This window comes from Gopherus flavomarginatus, chromosome 18 (genome assembly GCF_025201925.1).
Source record: "Gopherus flavomarginatus isolate rGopFla2 chromosome 18, rGopFla2.mat.asm, whole genome shotgun sequence".
Lineage (NCBI taxonomy): Eukaryota > Metazoa > Chordata > Testudines > Testudinidae > Gopherus > Gopherus flavomarginatus.
The window spans coordinates 23905828-23916076 of NC_066634.1; positions in this window are offsets into that span (position 1 = coordinate 23905828).

A 10249-nucleotide genomic window follows, 5' to 3' on the forward strand; every position below is an offset into this window, starting at 1 on the left:
TGTTCCCACTTCCCTAGCAACATAGGAACTACCAGAGTGGACCAGACCCATGGGCCCATCCTGTCTCCCGCAGTGCCCAGATGCAGGAAGCCCTGCGCTCGGCCGTGAGGAGAGAAACTGCCCCTTGGGACAGTTGCCTCTTGAGCCTGATGGCACAAAGAGGTTTACGGGCCCCGCACTGGCTTGTTCAGGCAGAGCTGGAGTCGTCTGAGCCAGCAAACCAAGTACCCAGCGGGGTGCACGAACCCCCATGCTCCAGGGGCGTAAACCTAGCTTGACCCATCGTGGGTCAGGAAGGTTCAAGCAGCTGATGGGATCCTGTTCCGATCCAGCCTTGCAGTTGTGAAGCTGCAGAGTAACCGAGGGTGTGACGCGAGGGAAGCTCGCCGCTCACTCCTCCACAGCGCGGGGGTGTGGGTGCTACTCAGCCCCCCTTGCGGTCTGATTTGGGGTGGGTGTTTGGGAGATGGAGCAGTTTGACCCATCAGTCTGGTGCCCCATCTCTCCTACGTCCCGGTGGCTCCGTTCTCCGAGAGCCTGGTGAGCCCGTGGCATCTCTGCTACTGACTCCAAGGGACTGCGTGGGGCCCCCGCTGAGGTTTTCCCCTTGTGAGAGGCCCACCCCCCTTATCGTCCCTGTCCTGCCTAGCCCTCAGACCCCACAGTCGCCCTCCAGCCTCGGGAGCGGCGAGGGGGCTCCTCAGCATGGGCAGACAGGTAGCATCCTTCCCCAGCGCACGCAGGCCTGGCCTCAGACGCAGACAGCTGTCCCAGAGAGGATTAGCCTCCCTCATGCTTGATCCCCTGCTGGAGTGGAAATTTTGTTTCCTTTGCTCACGTCTTTTCCAAATCTCCCTATAAATTGTTACCCCCCATGTCCCAGTCATGCCCAGTGTGCGGGGGAGCATGGCACAGCGGCATCACCAAATCCCTACGGGCCAGGTGAACCCCTTTCTCCAGTGCTGGCTTGTGGATAAAGCCCAGGACCTGTCCTATTCCCAGCCCCCTTCCCCTTTCTCTGCCTCAGTTTCCCCTCACACCCTTTGTCTGTTTAGCCTGCGTTTGTGCGACGCCTGGCAGGACAGGGCCCTGCTCTGGGGCACAGGCCTGCAATGGGGTTCCTACCCTGCACCAGTGGTGAAAGGGTGAATGTGGGCCAGTTACAACACCGGGCTGCACTTGGAGGCTGATCAGAGCTGAGGCCCAGCTGGCTCCTGCCAGAGAGACAGGCAGTCTGGAGCAGAAGGGAAAAATTCTGCAGTCCCTGCTCTTGGCAGTAAAGTGGGGAGCCTGGCGGGGGGTGGGGAGAAGGCTCCAGGGGGATGAGGAAGATACAGGACTGAAGCAAGCCCCTGTGGGACCCAGGGCCGCAGGCTGGAGAGGGGGAGCAATGGGGAACACGCCTGGAGAAAGGCCAGTGATAGGAAGCGGTCTGATGGATTGGCCTTTGCCTCTCACGTGAGGGTCCCTGGGCTAGAGATGGGCATGAAGCCCCCCATGCAAGGGGATACAGATGACTTAAAGCCCAGATGAGAAGGGCGTGAAGCCCACGGGGCTGGGCGTTTGGGGCCGAGGACCAGACGTAAGGGCACTGGATTGGCTGTGGGACTTGCTGTTACCCCTGGAAGGAGTGTAACGAAAACATGATCCAGCCAAGGCATAAAGGACCCCCTGGTACCGAGCGACCATCTGCTGGGGGCATGAGGGAGGACAGAACTGCTCTGCCATGGCCCACCACGCCTTCGGTGAGTCCTTTCCATGGGCTGCCTGCAGCCTGCCACAGTATAAGCAGTGCTTCATAGTTTCTCACAGGGGTTGCAAATCTGGTCAGTCAGTGATGATGCAGCCTCCAACCTGGCTCCTTTCAGCTCTCCGTGCCTCAGTTTCCCCAAGTGGGGAACTACTCTGGAAGTAACCTGTGCTTTGAGATCCTCTGCTGGAAAGTGCGGTGCCAGGTTTAAACTGGTGTTAATGGTGGCTTTCTCTTGTGGTCTTTAAATCCTGATTTGAGGTTTTCAGTAACTCAGCCAGAGGTGAGGCTCTGTTACAGGAGTGGGGGGTGAGGCACTGTGGCTTGTGATGTGTGGGGTGGATTGGCCATTATTTGGGGGGAGGGTAGGTAGATCAAGATTGGGTGTCTTTCTAAAGGAAACACGTGACTGGATGATCATGATGGGTCCTTCTGGCCTGAGAGTCCCTCCGCTAGCTTCCACGTCCTGTTGTTAGTCACAGAGGGCAGAGCAGAGAATGGAACCCAGGAGTCCAGGCTCCCAACCCCCTGGCTCTAACCACCAAACCGCACTCCGCTCCCAGAGCGGGGGACAGAACCCAGGAGTCCTGCCTCCCAGCTCCTGGGCTAGACACCTGTCTGCTCCCCTTCCCTGCACCCGAATGAACTCCGTCTCAGCCAAACAAGTGCAGAGAACACACCCCACCGCTGGAGCGAAGAGGCTGGTTAGTGAAGGCCTCTGCCCAGATACTGAGCGAGAGTCCAGGCTCCTGGCTGGCTTTGTGCTTTGTGCTGGGCCTTGCACACTGGGAGCCTGGTCCTGAGTGGGGGGGGCTCCATCCGCTCCCCAGATCTGGCTCCAGCCCTGGCTCCGGTGCAAGACACTTCCCATTTCTCTGCAGGAAAACAATTCCTTTAGCTTCCCTCCCTCTCCCCACCTTGTTCCTGTCTCCCAGCTTCCACCCCAGCTCCCTGTAATCACGATCCTGGCTCTGACAGCACCGGGGAAGCAAGGCCTGCAATGCTGGCTTGCTGCCTATATGGGGCACCACTTAATTCGACAGCCTCTCCAGGCCATAGGGCAAATTAGGGGGCTGCCCCACCCTACCGCTTCCTGCTGGTTCTCTCCATCTGTCCACTGGAGGGCGGTAGACACAGCAATACCCCCTCATATCTGATGTGGTTGTGGGGTGTTGTCGAGTGCCACAAAACCGGCCTTTGCCTTGGAAGGGATCTAGCGGGGGTCACAGCCCAGGGTGTGAAACGCACACTGGTTTTGCACCCTGTGCACAAGTGTCTGCATTGGTGCAAGCATTGGCAGGACTTGCGTGTCCAGAATCATGCATGTCAGTCTGGTCACGCAAACACAAGCATCTGCACAACGTTTCACACACCCACTAGATCACTTATTTGCACACACATGAAATTGCACGTGTAGACACAAGCACATGCAGAATTGTGCCCTCACAGCTGGCCCAGCACCAGCAGTCCTTGGTTGCACCCAGAGCTACGCGTGTCTCAGAAACCGAAATAGTCCTGAGAATGTACTAAGAGTGTTTAAAGCAGGGGAGACTGCTGACTGCGGCTTTGGGGAGCTTTGTCCCTTTCACATAGGGTACTGGCGTTCTGAAATATCAGCCTTATTGTCGATCCGAGCTGGAATTTTCCCATAAAAGTTTTGTTTTCGGTTTGAAGCGGAAGGGTTCATGAGAAAAAGCCGGTTGCGAGGACTCTCTCAGTCCGATTTTTTTTGAGGGGGAAATAGAACCGCTTTGGAATGATCAAAACAGGCCAGATTGACACTTCTGGAACAAAATATCAATCGAAAAGACTTTTCTTTAGGAAACTGGAGTTCTTTTATAGTAAACAGTTTTTTTAAAAAATTAAAGGTTGCAATTGAAATGAAATGTCTCTGTTGAATTTTTCCCCCCTGTATTATTGGTTTGTGAAAAATGTTGAGAGGTTTTTGTTTTTCTGTGTGGGACAAAATCCCCCAAACCTTGCAAGACAGGAACAAGCTGTGACATATCGCAGTGGTCTGGCTTGGTGAGTTTGATGTTGCTCTCTAGCACTGGGTAGAGGAGTTACTCCAGATTCCAGCAGCAAACACAGAAAAGCTTAATGTATTTGGACACCAGAGCTGGGTTCTCCTCCCAGCACCCCAGGGTCTCAGTGATGCAAGCTGGTTTGTTCTTCCAGGGGGGGAGAACGTTGCAAATTTCCAGAGTCACAGGTCGAAGCCTCCCAAAAATCTCAAGATTGGTGTCAAAATTGTGAGACATTTTGAATGGCGCCTTTTGGTTTGTTCTTTGCGATTCTGGTTCCCTGCTTTTTCTCTGCAGTCGCAGAGGCGAGACACATTTTTATTTATTTTATTTGTTAACAGATTCCCAGATGGTCGCATGATTCCAGGAACTGGGGCTTGGAGAAAAACAAGCCTCTCTCACCTCTCTCACCCATCCCAACTTTCCTGGGATGGTGCCTCAGGTACGTTTGTGCTCCCGTATTGAGCTCAGGAACACCCTGACTTCCACCATGGCAGTTCAGAGAGCAGGGAAGTGTGTGTACGACGGACTAGAGGGGGCTCGGGGCGGCAGGCACTGGGGATGTTACTGTGACCCACTGCCATAGCTTCGTTACCCTGCCCACGGCCTATTGCGTGAAAGCTGGGGACAAACAATGGATGGTGCAAACATCTTCCAGAGATGAGGCAAATCCTGAATCTCTGTAGGAAACATCGCACAGCCTGCCTCTTTGAGACCACCTTTCCACCATCAGCGGTGCTCACGATCCCAACACCGTGCCCCTCCCACGCTCCCCCTACCCCCCAAAAACCCCTACCCCAAGCTGAGTTCTGACCCCTAAAGGCAGAAGAGCCAGAGCCTCCATGCAATCCACTAGGGACTTTGCAATTGCTCTTGATTGTCCACGGAAGGCGCCCAGATCCTACGGTGATGGGCAACCATATAAAGATGGGGAATGATCCAGTGGATCACCGTGGGAACTGAGCCAAGGATGCATGAGCATCTGGAGGGGAAACTGAGGCCCAGAGAGAACTATAGTGACTGGCACAGGGAAATGAGCGGAGATCTCCAGCATCCTACACCAGTGCTTCGGCCTCTCGTCGACTGTTCTGCTGGGGCCCAGGGGGAGGTCTCTTGAAGATGGAAAAATGTGTTGCTCTTAAAGTGTCAATTTCATCTGCTGTCGGGGTGGTGGAGGGAGGCTTCCATAAACCCCACCCCTGGCCAGGCTCTAAACACCAATCTTGTCCCACCTGTCTCCATCCCACACTTCCAGCCATGACATGACCCAAGCAAGTCCTAACCGTCCCCGGCTGTGCGGCGAGCACAGGGTGGATCCACCGCTTGTAGGAACACACCAGCAGCTCGGTTTGTAAAAAAAAAAAAAAAAAAAGCATGGGGGGGAATAAAATGGAGCCCAGGAGTCGGACCGGGATATTGCCTAGGAGCAGCTGCCAGGGAAGCGGGTCGGTGATGGGGTGTTGGCATGCCATCGCTGCTCACGGTTGGTAGCTTGGCTTACCAAGGCAGATTTGGGGGGGGTGCACAGGGGCCGACTCCCAGGATCGGGGCAAGAGTTTGGGGTGGCGATGAGCCCCAGATGTGAGGAGAGTTTGCTAAGAACAAGGTCTCCCAAATTGTTGTCAAAGCAGCGCCAGAGCCGTCTGCAGAGGCAAATACAGATTGGCAATAAGGTGCGATTGTGTTTTTTCTTGACCGTGGAGTGGGCATAACCGTCAGAAGCCAGGACTGAGGGAGCGGGTGGATTGGTCATCGTTTGTGTGGGGGCTGTAGATCAAGACTGGATGTCTTTCTGAAGGACACACAATGATCCCTTCTGGATTTAAACCTTCTGAATGGCTGCAAGGTGCCAGCGCTTAGCCAGCCCTGCGTTGGCGAGGAGGGCCGGGCTGGAGGATAAGAGTTTTAGCCAAATAGTTTTTCCGTGAAAAACGCAGAAAGGTTTGGGCAAAAACATGTCAATTTTGAAATTTCATTTTGAAAACTCCTCCTCCTCTTCTTCCCGAAACAAAGCGATTGGGTCAGGCCAGAACCCCCGGCGCAGGCCGGTTTGAGGCAGAGATTCGCTGGTTTTGTATTTTAAAAAATAAAAGGTGAAAATCAGAACAAAAGATTTTGGTTCAACCTGAATGGGTTTGGGTTTTTTTCCCCCACCCTCAGAATTTTGTTTCATGGGACATTTCTAATTGTTGTTCGTTTGTTCGTTGCTTGTTTTTCCTTCCATTTCAGAATAGGAAAAGGTTTGCAATGGCAGAATTTGACACGCAACAGACTCTGCGTTCTCGCCCACGAATCTGATGGCCGAGCTGAGCCCCCTGTCCCAGGAGGCAGGGAACTGGACCGAAATGCCCCAACCAGTCTCTCTGCCGTGGGTTAATATCATCCGGCTGTGCATGGGCCTGGCAGGGGGAAGGCGCCTTAGTGAGGGATGCTGCGGGGAGCAGGTGAAATTGGTGCAGCCCCATGCCCCAGAGTCGCTCAGGGCGTGTGGAGAAGGGGAAGGAACTGACTCCTGGGACTTTAACCCCTGGCTGGGGGCCACCCTCCCAGTGCTGGGGGAGGGCACTGCAGAATTGGGCCCTGGGACCATACATGGTTAGGGGCTGCTAGGCTCTCTTTGCATCACCCTGGGGGTGGGGCTGGGCCAGGGCTGCATCCCTGACCCCGCCCTGAGCCCCCGGGGTGAAGGAGGGTGATTCCAACCCGCTCAGGAGAGGGTGGCAGGGAAAACCCGCCACCCCACACCCCACCCTGTTGCTGCAGGGGTTGGCAGGCATGCAGCATGGCCAGGAGATGAGTGGAAGCAGCAATAAAATTAATAGTGGGTTTTACTGGAGTCTTGCTGGGAGACAAAGGAACAACCCCCCCCCTCCCGTCCCATAAAGCGGCAGCCCAGCCCAGCTGTAAAAGCAGCAGTTCCAGGAAGGGAGCTGGCCCAGGTGCCCCACCCTGCGCCCCAGGGGCATAGAATAGAGCTGATGTATTAGCCGCTAGGCAACGCTGTCTGTAACCGAGGGGGTTAGTTTAGGGATGAAGGGCTGGCCAAATGGATAAGAAAGGCCCTGAACTGGGGCTCAGGAAATCTACACTCAAGTCCTGGCTCCCTAAATGAGTCACGTCATCGTGCTGTGCCTCAGTTTCCCCCATTGCGTGTGAGCTGAAAGGCCCCATTCAAACAGGTATTTTTTGGGGGGCGGGGGCAGTTTCCTTTGCTTAATAACTAAAAAGACTTTAAAAGCCAAGTTCACTGTAGATTTTTAGCTCTGTCCAACGTGGTGGTGTTACCGACCATGAGCAGGGTTCCTGTCATGCCGGGCGCCACACAGACAGTGGAAGGAGACCAGGAGGGCGAGGGGCAGAACCCAGCTCCATTCTGCAGGGAGCTCTGTCCTGGGCCACGTGAGCTTTCTACAGTTGTCACCCTCAGGGCCTGGTTTTAGGTCAAGCCGGAGAGACGTGTGCTTTAAGATCCAGAGGGCCTATGCTTCATCTTCCCTGCCCACCCCCAAAGAGGGTCAGGGATGCATGGAGACCCACTCGGCTCCCCTCCTGTGCCAGGAACAACCCAGAAAAACCCAGAAATCCTGATGCCCTGCTGTAACTGCTAGACCCCACTCCCTTACCTGAGTCGTGGAGAGAACCCAGGAGTCCTGGCTCCCAGCCCCCCCTGCGCTAACCACTAGCCCCCACCCCCCTCCCAGAGCTGTGTAGAGAATCCTGGCTCCCAGGGATGCTCAGGTCCTGTGGGAAGCCACCAGCCTGGTGATAGCCGCTGGGCCAGTGGCACAGCTGGCCCCCAGGCCTTTGTCCCCTGTCCCCCTGCCTAATTAGGGAAGCCATCAGCAGGCCCATTGTGTGGGGATGAGGGTCATTGATAAGGAAACTCTGCCCATTGTCTGCTAATAAACCACTCTAATGAAATCAGCACCCTCTCCCTGCCAGGGCTAAATGCCCCCCTCCCCAGCCACTGGCTGCTTCCCTGCCTGCCCCACACCGCCCGCCCCCCAGGGGTTATTGTGTTGCAGAATCTAACCTCATCTCCCTTCTGTGTCTGTTGATGATACGGTGCTGCTAGGCCAAGGATCTTTCCTCCTGTGCTTTGCAGAGTGTGTGGGCATCGCCCACCTGAGATGCAGCCACCTCTGGGGTGGGACTGTTTCAATGTGTTCTAACTGCGACGTTGCCAGTAAATCTCTTTCCTGTTCCGTGCCTTGGTTTCCCCATCTATAGGGTACTGACCTGCCTTTGTGAAGCGCTTTGAGATCTAGGGCTAGGGAGGGTCTAGGTTTGGCTGTATGGAGTCCACCCTAGACTCAGAAGACCCCCACCTCCTGGAGGCTGTGTCGCCCCACGAGCAGAGGGGACACACGCACCAGCGCATGTTTGCATGAGGCCCAGCGTCATGTGAGGTGCCTGCCCCCACTCCCCGTGCCCTCCCGCTGGACATAACCTGGAGATTTACAGACCCCCCCCGAGCCAGGAAAGCTGGAGTATATTATTGTTAAATCACCTCCTTTGTTCTCTGTCCCTGCTGGCCACATGACGGGCACATGGCCTGGCGGGGCGAAGCTTTTCCAGGATTAGTACATTCCCGGAGCCGGGGTGCCCCCTGCCCTGCCGGCAGCGACGCCCCACGGGGCTGGGGGGACGAGCCTTTGCTTGGCTTCCCTGCTGTGCCTTGGGCCTGGCATCACTGACAGTCCCTCTCCCGTGGGCATCCGCGGGCGGCAGCCCAGGCCTGCCATGGCACTGAGCTCCCCCCTCGACCCTCCCAGGCCTGGGGCGCAATCCAGCTCCTGCCAGTTCCTGGCGGGGGGGCCTTGTGTGCCCTGTGAAGGGGGGGCGGGGAGAGGAGGTGTTAATTGGCTGCGGGGGCGGGGGAAGTGTGGAATTAGCCTCCTGGGTGTTGATTCGAGTTAATTAGCAGGGTGGAGCCGGGTGACAATAGCAGCTTGTTTGGAGAGGCCACCCTGGAGCAGGGAGCCCATTAAGGGGGTGGGAGGTGTCCCCCTCCCTCCCCCCGGGCGTGATTGGAGTTTGCTGATGACTGGCCAGGTGCGGGGAGGTTTTGCTTAGTCCAGATTCAAAGCTCAGAGCTAGGGGTTGACTTTCAGTTACTGTTTATTAGGTGGTTTATGGTAGTGCCTACATGCCCCAGTCAGGGGCTGGGGCCCCATGGTGCTAGGCACTGTACATTTTTTTATGCTATTAGATGCATTACGGTAGTACCTAGGGGCAACAGGCAGGGACCAGGGCCCCATTGTGGTAGAGGCTGTACATTATTAGGTGTATTATGGTAGTGCCTACAAGCCCCAGTCAGGGACCCCGTGGCGCTAGGTGCTGTGCATTATTAGGTGTATTACGGTAGCGCCTACAAGCCCCAGTCAGGGACCCCGTGGCGCTAGGTGCTGTACATTATTAGGTGTATTGTGGTAGTGCTACAAGTCCCAGTCAGGGACCCTGTGGCACTAGGTCCTGTGCATTATTAGGTGTATTGTGGTAGTGCCTATGTGCCCCAGTCCTGGGGTGGGGCCCCTCGGCACTTGGCGTGTATGATGCTGGTGCTTACACACCCCAGTCAGGGACCTTGGTGCTAGGTACTGTACATTATTAGATGTATTACAGTAGTGCCTACGCACCCCTGTCCTGGGCTGCGGCGCTTTGCACTGTACATTATTAGGTGTATTTTTGACAGCCCCTTGTACCAGTGTCACCATAACCCTGTCCATTGCCTGCTCGTTTGTCTCGCCGTGGTGAATTCAGCCCACCATGCCGGACGGCTCAAAGAGGCTGCGAGGAAGGGGCTGCAGCGCTAACCTGGTGACTCGGGAGACCTGGTTATGATTCCCTGCTGTGCCACTGACTGCTTGTTGGCTCATGGGCAAGTCAGATCATTAAGGGGCACAGGGAGGTGAGTTGGGGGCCCTGGGCGTGATTGGAGTTTGCTGATGACCAGCCAGGTGGGGGGAGGTGCCTCAGTTTCCCCATCTTTACAGGGGGATCACAGCCCTGCCTGTCCCTGAGGATAAATACTTTTACGGATTGAGAGGCGCTTCGACACTGCAGTGATAGGGTCACAGAGAGCTGCCAGAGCTAAACCTCCCCATCAAAGGCGCTTTTCTTAAAGCCTCAACACCTGGAGTCATGTGAATCTTAAGTTCCAGTTAAAAAAATAGATTGCTAGCCTCGTGGTCACAGAGAGAATCTTAAAGGCTCCAGACCCAGGCAGCAATAAAAATAACCCTAAAATGTATTTGTAGAGCGAAATCTCATGATTTGGAATCAAATCTCATGATTGTTATGCTAAATCTCAGAGGTTTTACAACAATCTTGTGATTTTTGTGAGGGGCCAAATCTCGTAATTTTAGCAGGACCCGACTCCTGCTTTGCTAGTGTTGCTAACACACTCTGGTTCCAAACCTGGGCGTAGCTCCCAGCCTGCTCTGCGTAAGATGAGATATTTCCCAAGGACACT